This window comes from Stenella coeruleoalba (assembly GCF_951394435.1).
Source record: "Stenella coeruleoalba genome assembly, chromosome: 7".
Taxonomy (NCBI): Eukaryota; Metazoa; Chordata; class Mammalia; order Artiodactyla; family Delphinidae; genus Stenella; species Stenella coeruleoalba.
Window position 1 is genome coordinate 32940710 of NC_137153.1, and position 10571 is coordinate 32951280.

Sequence of the window (10571 nt, forward strand, 5' to 3'; positions counted from 1 at the left end):
AGTCACACCAGAGGCTGCCCCTCCAGAGCACAAGTTTAAGCCCTGTGCCTTCTGTACCTGTTCCCAATACCTGGGCTGTCCTTTCCTCATCCCGGCAAAATCCTCTTCCCCCAAGCCCAGCTCAAACGCTGTCTCCTCAGTCAGGCCTTCCTCAATTTCTCCTCTATATTCCTGCTGCACTTGATTCTTTTATCATAATTAACCCACTTATACTCACTACATGTTTCTCTTCCTAGATAACTGTAAGTTGCTACTGAACAAAGACTTCTACTCACCTCTGTATCCCCGTGCCCTAACAACAAACCTATAAGGCTCTCGGTGTTTACTGAAACAATTTATTTTCTGAGTCTCTACCAATCCTAGGGAGTGCATAGTATAGTCTCCTCCTCATTATCAGTGAGCCTGGCACCTGTGGGAGGGCCTTACAGCAGAGGAGAGTCACCAATGGATCATAACTAAGGTCCTGAGACTGCAATGGCAGACAGCATGGTGAAGTTAGCCCACTGCATGCAGAAGACCCACAGAGGAGTCAGCATACGCAATGGACTACACTTGGTATAACATGTGAACAATCAAGGTTTACAAACGTGTTCTCATGCACTTGTAAGGATCTTCTAGCCCACGCGGAACAGACAGAACACACACAAAGGAGCCTGGAGGAAGTGAGTAGGCCGGCAGCTGCGCCCTAACATCTTAAGAGGGAACATTTCTGTGACTACAGTTTAAACAAATCAGATAATTTGCCTCCTTTCTAGACACCCTGGTTATCACAGGACAGGCCAAGCCTCTCAAGTTTTAAAGCTAAAGTACACGGAAGATCTGTGAAGAGGGCTTAAGATATTTAAGAGCTAGTACCTGCATTAAGCAACCAGGTTATAGAATGAAAATTTATCTTGAAATGCCCGTCTCTCCCTCTCTCTCTCGCTTCCTGTCCCCTATCTTCCCACCTCCATCTCTATTCCTTCTCCCCTACTCCCTGTTTTATGTATATACGTGCATCATTTTATATATACACGGAATATTTACTGTCTGTTACGTTTATTTAATAAAGTGCACACTCCTCAGGCTAAATTTAGAAAGAGGACAAAATGAACACTTTCGCATGGGCGTCAGCGGTGTTCCAAAGACAAAAGATTCCTCAGTCTTAAAACATGGCAAACACCACGTTCCTTCTGATAGTTAGATGCTAGAAAAAGGCAAGTGGATCCTTAAAATTCACACGCTATTAAGACCTACTATCAACAGAGTAGATCTTAAAGCGGAAACAAGAAAACACCAGCCTTTTAAGTTCTTCCTGTCTGAAGATAAGAATAAGAGGTGGTAGTGTTCTTCCTCACTTGCACCGAAGTGTAAAAGCGGCAAAAATATCTTCAACACATATATGATGAGGAAGCCGCTCTTCTGGTCCACTCTGTTTTGTTTTGCTTCTAGGGATCTGTCTCACTCGGAACCTTTGCTTTTTGTTTTCTCTTTTATGTACGCTAAGAACCCGAGAGTCTTAACCTTTTCTTCCACCTCTCAACCAATAAATAGGACAAAAGAACATTCTTATGTTTTTATGTATTTTCCATTCAAATTTTTAAAAAAGAGATAAGTAAGCTAGCTCAGTTCATATTTCTCACAAAAATCACTTTCCAAACTAAACTAAATTGTTTGTGACCATAAACAGGAAAAACACCGTACTCTATTAGCACCATCTGACATTTCCACCTTAATGTTACCAAACACAACTTGACACTAATGTCAGGACTATTAAAAATGTTAAAAACCCCCAAGCCCACTCAAAATGCATACCAAAGTTCAGGTAAAGGAAAAACAAAAACAAAAACAAAAGCAACTCACCGTTATCTTTATGTTCTTTCAGAAACCCATTAACAGCACACTGGAATTTAAAACTAGCGTCGTCATCTGACACCTGATGCCCAATTGTACAACTTTTTAAATAAGGAATAGTTTCTGGTAAGTCCTATAAGGCAAAACCATGAAAATATGTATTATTTCCTTTGTAGGGAAAGAATAAAAAATTAATTAGAGAAGGCAGACTATAAACCAGGAGAGTACATTAAACTTTGTATGTCAGTCATTCTGATGAGAGCCATTTTTTCCAAAGCTGCTTTAACCAGTAATTATCACTTGATTTTCATTAAAACTGCAGAACGGACAGTTACCAGGGAAGCAAAAAGGAAAAGCAAATCTATGTGAATGAATGCACATGTAACTCAAAATGATATAAAGAGTTCTACCTACACTTATGTTCTATCTTACATTTCAAGGGCCATAAAGCGGCTGTGATTTAAGGAGAGTAGTAGAACAGAGTCAGAAGAACTTGGATTCGAATTAGGAAATAGAGGCAATTTCAGGCATTGTTGAGAACTGGTATTCTTGAGGTGGGAGAAAGTAGACTATCAATAGAAGACAGAAAAGGATAAGTGAAAATTCTCTAGTTCTGAATTTAAATGGAAAGTAGCAGCAGGAACCTATGACATATTTTAAAAATATTAAAAACAAACATACATATTTCCTAGCTCTGACCACTGAAAAAGTCTAGAAACAACTGATGTCATGTCAAAAGGACTCAGGAGTCACCGAGAAGCTCCAACTGGCCAAAGACAGGGCCTCAGTTAGAATAATAACTGTAACGGAGTCCACGGTGATAGGAATAAATAAAATTTTACAAAACTGCTCACCACTGGAGGATATTTGTGAATCAACTCATTATTCTGAAAACTGTTAAATAAAAGAAGAGAATCATGCCTCTACAACTGGGCAACCAAACAGTTGATGAGGGGAATCTTCTCCTCGTACAAATATACCCAGCTAATAAGTGAAAAAAAGAACAACAGAATTCACCATTCTTTGAAGCCTCAACTGAATTAATGGATGTAGCTATGAATCATCAGTGACTGCTAATACCACAGAAAGACACAATTATATATGTCTCCATGGAAGAACACATCATCACCTATGAAACTGTCTCGCCAAAACAAAACATGCAAGCTTCATTCGGATCAACTACCAATTTACAGGAAATAAAAGGACTGAAGAATATGTTACCAACACATGGAATGTAATCATCGACATCTAGATGGGAAAGATTACCTGGTTTCTTTAAAAACAAAATTCAAGGAGGAAAAAAAAGTGAGAGAGACATGGAGGGAGAACCTATAGATTAAACAAGACTTCAGAGACCTAACAATCCACGGCAAAGTGTGGACCTTATTGGGATCTAATTCAAAATTCTTATAAACATTTTTTTATGACGTTTAGGAGACAACTGCAAATTTGAGCACTCCCTGGGTATTTAATATTAAAAAATGATATTAAGGAATAAAAGTCCTATATTTTAAATGCACGTACCAAAAACGTACAGGTGTAATTACGTGCTGTCTCGGAGCTGCTTCAAGATAATATGGAATGGGGTGAAACAGGTGGGGGTACAGATAAAACATGACAGCCATCAGTTGGTAAATAAGAAAGCTGGATGAGTTCATGGGTATACAAGGAACACTCACAGTATTTTTATACTTTTGTATATGCTTAAAATTTGTGATAATTGTTTAAAAACAAGACAACACTGTAGAAAACAGTTTGGCACTTTCTCAAAGGTTAAGTGTAGAGCTACCGTATGATCCAACAACTCTGCTACTACCTACGCTGCACATCTAACAGAACTGAAAGCAGGGATTTGAACAAATATCTGTACACCAATGATCATAGCAGCATGATTCACAATACCTACAAGGTGGAAAACAACCAAGTGTCAATCAACCGTTGAATAACAAACTATGGTCTATATAACACACAATGGGATTTTCTAAGCCAAAAAAGAAATGGCATTTCGTTACGTGCTATAACATGGATAAACCTTGAAAACATGATGTTTAGTGCAATAAGCCAGACACAGAAGGACAAATACTGCAGATTCCACTTACACGAGGTACCTAGAATAGGCCAATTCACAGAGTCAGAAAATAGAATAGAGGTTACCAAGGGTTGGTGGGAGGGAAAATGGGGTTGTTACTGTTTGATGGTTACAGAGTTTTTGTCGAGGATGATGAAAACGATGGTTACACAACACTGTAACTGTACTTAATGCCACTGAACTGCATATTTATAAATGGTTAAAATAAATATGATTTCTCTATATTTTACCACAATAAAAAAAAAGGAATAACAGAGCTGAAATTTCAATTCTTCCTTTTCCGAGAGTCAGTTTCATCGTCTGTAAAATTAGTAATTGTAGTTGTCTATCCTCTGAGCTTAGTGCAGGGTAAGCATTCAGTAGGAGATAGCAGTACTACTTCCACTTCAAGAGCAAAGGATTGCTGTGAAGATTAACTAAGTCAATGGATATGAAAGAACTTTCTAAATGGCAAACTGCTCTACAAATATTAAAAGACATTAGGTGTTACTGTCTCCCAAGGCCATGGAACAGGTCAGAAGAAGGTTAATTCTTTTGCACTGGAATGTCCTACATGGGCCAAGAGAATATATGGGTTTCTGTACTATATCAGAAGGCATTAGGAAAAGGAAGCATAAAACTTAGAGAACAATTGTCTTTTACAGTGATGCTTAAACACGCTCAAGCAACTGCTTAAAATAAGTGCCAAAGACATAATGGACATACCTTTCTTTCTTTTTAGGATACTACTGTAACTACTAAAAGTTTACTTCATTTTCAAAATATAGAACATGGAAGCTTATAGAATTTCTTAAGCATATCTAGAGCCTACTGCCAAATACTATAGTTCAATTCATATCTTTAATCTCATTTTGAAACAGCAATTACAAATGTGTATTTAAGGAAACCACTAGCTTCCCTTTTTGAACCCACGAGAGAAGGCCAGGATTCACCTTAGCATAAGATGATAATTACTGAACTACCATGAATTATTACAGTATCAGAAAGAAGGTCATTTTCAATTACGGCTTCCATTTACCTCTGGCTTGTAATAGCGGCGACTATTTGTTAAGTCAATAATCAGCCCAAGTTCTTCATTCTGTCCTTGGATTTTGTTAAGAGATCCAAGGGGGAGAAACGTTCTTCTGGAGCAAGATTCTTTTCAAAACTCTGTCAGAAAGAATAAAATAAGGAAGAACATATGTTTAAAATCTTGTACTACATTATCCATTTATTCAAACCCTGTGATGCTAACATATGAGATTCAAAGTAAAGTTTCCTCCTCTGGAGTTTACAAGCGATATTACAATCCTTTCTTCCAGAGAGATTAGACGGAAGAAAATAAGCTCACTTCTATATAGTTATTTCTGTGTTTGTTTATTTCATGTTGGTCTCCTAACCTGACTCTAAACTCCCAGAAGGCAGGGACCACATCCATTTTGCCTACCACTGTATTGCCAGCTCCAAGCAGAGTGCCTGAAAATAGACACAGAAATAAATACTTCTTGAATATCTACATATAGGAAGGATGGCTTTCACTGCTGAATATTCTTTCATGCATTTGGCTTATACATGTACCCTGTTCCATTGATCTCTTTGGTTATTCAAGTGTCAGCAACACACACTTTTTTTAAAATTAGTAGACTCGTTTTAGAGCAGTTTGAGATTCACAGCCAAACTGAGCAAAATGTACACAGTTCCCACTTATACCCTCTCTCCTTCACCCCACACAGCCTTCCCCATTATCAACATGCCATACCAGTGTGCTTCATTTGTTAGAATTCATGAACCAACACTGACACATCATTACCAATCAAAGTCCATAGTTTATTGCATTCACGGTACAAGTAACTGACTATTTCTTTATTTCTAGTATAGTCATCCCCAAACATTTACATACTGAGATACATATTACTTTCTTATAAATTACTTTATTCTTTATTTATAGTTAGGGCATTGCATTGTTTTTTTTGTTTTTTAATTAAGTACAAAAGTTGGTTGTATTTGTCTATGAATCCCATTTCTGGATAGTAAAAGAGGTATTAAAAAGTATTTGCTATAAAAAGGGAAAATGGAGTACGACGGGCTTGAGAGCCAGGGCTCTATATGGTGAATTCAGATTTCTGGAAGAATACGGTATTAACTTTTGCTCACCTTTTTTAAAGGAACTTTGAAAGCAATGAAATGAGTCCCAGGCATCCGCTGTTCAACTGGGAGATAGTCTTTCCACCTGTTAATATATTTTTTGTTAGGCAAATTTTATGTTAGGCTGTCTCCCTGCATAGGATGAATGCGCCTTGAAAATGGAAATCATATCCCTCTACATCGGCTCCCAGGTGGTCCCAGCGCCCCGACCCCGACCCCGGCCGCGACACACTTTCCACAAACTGACACACACGGAGCCCGCGCGAGGGGCGAGGGCCGGGTCGCGCGGGCCTCCCCGCCGGGTGGCCTGGAGGCCGGTCCCCCGCAAGCCGAGTGCACGAAAGGGTGCCCCAAAGGCGCCGGCCCAAGGCGCCCGCTGCGCTTTCCCTTCGGAAGGTGGGCTGCGGGGCCCAAGCGTAAACCCTGACACAAGGAACACGCGCACCACGCCGCCACGGGGGACGAGAGGCCGGGCGCCCAGCTAGCCGGACACCCTGCATTTCTGGAACCACCGGACGCCTGTGTACATTTCCGTCTGGCCTGTCATTTTCCAAAGGCCACTCAAGATCAGGGGACAGAACGCCTCCTCTCCAAGTGTCCTGCCAGCCCACCCACTCAAGATCAGAGGGACAAAATGCCTAACTAAAACAAAACAAAACAGAAACACAAAAAAACTGGAGAGAGGGAGGAAAGGGTGACCTGAAAAAAACAAACAAACAAAAAAAAGTAAGCACGTTGACAGCGCTAAGAATAAACTACCAGGAAAAAGAAACCCTACATGTCAGATCCTAAAGTACAGAAGGGCAAGCCCGCCGACATTCCAGGCCCGGGGGGACCGGGGTCCCCAGCCCCGCAGAGTCAACCGCAGACCGGCTCCGGCGCCCCGCAGAAGCGCGGGGTCCCCGCGGCCGAGTCTGTGCCCCCCGGCCGGCGCCGGCTCCCCTCTGCCCACCCTGCGCGCGGGGGCTGGAAACTGCCGCGGAGAACCACGGCGGGGCGGGAAGGGGGGCTCCAAAGAGGGTCTGGCGACTCGAGTCGCTCCGTTTCTCAGTGGGCTCAGCGCGCGCCGTTGGGGAAGAGGAGCTGGGTTCCGGGAGGAGGGGACGGGCGGCACTTACGTAGACCGGCAGCGGCCACGGGCAGACGGCGGGCTCGGTCCCCAAGAGCGACTCCAGCCTCAGCTCCAGCTTCTCCTCCATGTCTTCGCGCGCGGCCCATATAGCAACTTTGAATTTTAATAATAAATGCATATATGTATCAAACATTAATAAAAGAATAAAATGATCCAATATGAGTACATTTGCTCTTGTTTTGCAATTAGTTCCAGGATTCTATTTTAGATTACAACTTCATATCTGCGAGAGTTGGGTGTGTGTTTGTGTGTTTGGTTTTGTGGAAGCTGCATTGTGCTAAATTTTACCTTTCTTTCTTGAATTAAATGGCTTTTGTTATCCCTTGGGAATACAGCAACAGCAGATTACTGAAGACAGCAACAGCAGATGACTACCTACCAGTAGAAAAGTGTAAGTAGCAATTTTAGCCGCTAGTGATTCTGAAATTGCCTTAACTTTGTCCTTATAAAAGTGCTCCAAGAATTACGTTTTGCAAATCCACAGATTTACTATCCATATTCAAGTCATTTCTGTGGAGAAAGAAGGTAGCCAGCCTTATCAGTAACACAGGATGTTATAGCCATCAAGCCATCAGCCACTGAAGCCACACCCAAAGCCGCACCCTGAGGGGATTCAGGATGGAGAAAACAGGATACTGGCCCTAGATAATTAAAGTGAACATCAAGGGACTGATTTCCAGGAGACCAGATTCTTGCATCTCACCATATATAGAAAACTGCTACATTTATTAACTTAAGATGTCTAGTTTCTTTAATTAACAGTAATCTTTTGATGTTCCAACTACTTGGTTTTTTTTTTTGCAAGAACCTCTAAATACCCTGTGCCCTCCCTTACCTCTTCAGAACAGTCCCTCAGAGCTATCTGAGAGGCTGTCTCCTGATTTCAGTCCTCAGTATGTCTTCCACATAAAACATAATTCTCAATTTCTAGGTTGTGCATTGTTTTTCAGTCAACATTTAATTGTATGGCTCATGTAGGTACTATGCCTAAATGTAATGGGATGGGCTGTAAATTATGAAAACTAGATAAATTCTGTCAGCTCTACCACTAGCTGAGATCCAGGCTTTCACCTCTGGATACCTCTGGCAGATATGGGGTCTGTGTTGGTCTTAAAATTATTCTTAGAATAGTGGGGACTCATTCATTCTTTCAACCAATTTTATTGCTTATACTCTATGGGTCAGTTACAGTGCTGGGTCTTGAAATACAGAAGTCAACACACGAAAATACAAGGATAAAACACATTTTCTACCATATTAAATTTTTTCGTTCATTAATCATCCCTAAGTCATTCAACACGCATCTTCTTACTGAATACTGATGAGGGCTCAAATGCTATGCTAAACACTCAGTACATAACTGCAAACGAGATGGATAGGCCCTGATTTTGATGTCACTACTATCTTTTGTCCTGCCATATAATGGGACAGCTTCATTATTCCCTTTACCCTAAGTTTTTATCACAAATTGCTAATGAAAATAAAGCTGTTAGTGGAGTTTCAACATGCATAGGTAAATGAGAACACAGAACTCCCCTTTCGCATGCCCCATTCTCCTCCTTCTAACTCCCTATGTGAACTCACTTTGTGCCAAGACCAAGAAGCTGTGCCCCAATAAGAACCAAGCTGATTTCCTCACACTGACTGGGGCTATTGCTCACTTAGAAGACTTGATGCTTAATTTTGATAAGCAACTAGAAGACCATGGAGATAACCTATAAAAATGATTTGTCTTGGGAGAAAATACTAAAGAGGGTTAATGTGCTGTTCCACATGTCTAACCTCCTGGGATTAAACCACAGGCACCAAGATCACCAAGTGTACTTGGCAACAATGAGCTAAAAATTAAAAAAAAAAGCATCATACTGTTATTGTATTCATTTTCCCCCAAGGCACTCTCTGATAAGCACCACAACCTCTAAGGGAATTGAGAACAGCTTCCTTGTGGGGTAGGTTATATAATACATATGCATCTTTTTCCAAGCAGTTAAATCACATCCAGCTATCAGCACACCTTACTTAAGGTGATCGTAATGTATGAGATTAAATGTTCCTACCTGATTGGAAACCTTCTTGTCCTCAATTCATTGGTTGTACTGGATTTGTTTTTCTTGGGTCAGACCTTCAGACTTCTAGCAGAAATCGTTCCTTTGGGGAAACCAGGCCTTCCCAGAAACTCAGGAAACTGAAATGGAGACAGCAAGAGAGAAGGAAATTATTTGGACATATAGACCTCAATTGTTTGGTTTTAAGTAAACGTCCAAGCAAACATCTTCTACATGGTATAATAACTTTAGGGAAATTCACTGTTTATAAGTTTGTGTACTCATGAACTGAACATATTATGATAAGAGTACAGGTTGCATTTTGTGTCTTCAACTCAAGCAAAGGCTTCAAAAAAGGCCCAGTTATCCTTTGTTCATTAAGACACAAAGAGAGGGCAAAAGGGCAAGTTTCAAAGTCTTTTTCTTTACAATTTACTTCCTTTCTTCAGTCTTCAACAAGATCTTCAGGAAATTAACTTTACTAAAGTTAATTATTCATAAAATAAACATAGGAACCTGCAGAAGACTATTTCACAGAGACCTGTAATGTACAATATCCATTGCATACATGCACCATGAGCTTGTCTTTTCTAGCACTGGCATACACAAAACTCTGTGTGTGTGTGTGTGTGTGTGTGTGTGTGCGCGCGCGCACATGTGTGTCTTTTTTTGTGATGGAGCCATAGGGAGAAAATAAATCTATTGGCTGCAATTCAGTGATGTAGAAAGATTTAAGGGTAAAGGAGAAGGTTACATCAAGTGAAACAATAAAGTCATGAGGTTGTGGTTCCATAATAATAACAACAGCAGTCTTCTGTAACCAAGGGAGCAGGCTCCTCAAATTATAGTCACACCTGTTAGACCATCTGCCCATACATTTCACACCATCATTAACGGAAAACAAATGGCACTGTCTCTCCTTCCCTTTATCCATTGGCTGTCCTCATATAAACTCTTTTTCTCTTCAAGGTCATGCTCTTTCCTATTTGTTTAAAAATAATAGGATTTAGGAGGAGTGATACGTAATGTGCCGTGCCTTGGTACTTGTACCAGTGACGGCTCTGTAAGCAGCACTGGGTTGTTAGGAGGCTATCAGTTGAATTCCCCTAGAAGCAGAACTTGAGGCAATAATTTGAGTGAAAACTGCTCATCTGGGAGGTGCTTCCAGAAAACTCAGAAGTGGAGTGGGAATTGAGAATGGAGGCATGGAAGGCAGCCAACAGAGGTGCATTACCGAATAAATATTACTCCTGCAGGGAACTGCTGCCAGTACTTCAGGGGAGTTCTGTGAAACTCTACAGAACATGTCTCAGAGTTATCCCAAGAATCGGTGAGAAACTTGAAGTAC

At 40.7% G+C, this 10571-nt stretch overlaps 1 protein-coding gene across 3 annotated transcripts in view; it reads right to left on the reverse strand.

Moving 5' to 3' along the window:
* The window catches only part of LOC307188485 (uncharacterized protein), a 28889-nt gene extending 18701 nt beyond the window's left edge, over positions 1-10188 (reverse strand). For all 3 annotated transcript variants that reach the window (XM_079925637.1, XM_079925638.1, XM_079925635.1), the window contains exons 1-4: positions 9236-10188; positions 7165-7271; positions 6056-6131; positions 1843-5071 (exon numbers count right to left, since the gene is read on the reverse strand). The gene's annotated coding sequence lies outside the window, so the exon portion shown is untranslated. The remainder of the gene's footprint in view (positions 1-1842; positions 5072-6055; positions 6132-7164; positions 7272-9235) is intronic.
* Between the last annotated feature and the right edge of the window lie 383 nt (positions 10189-10571).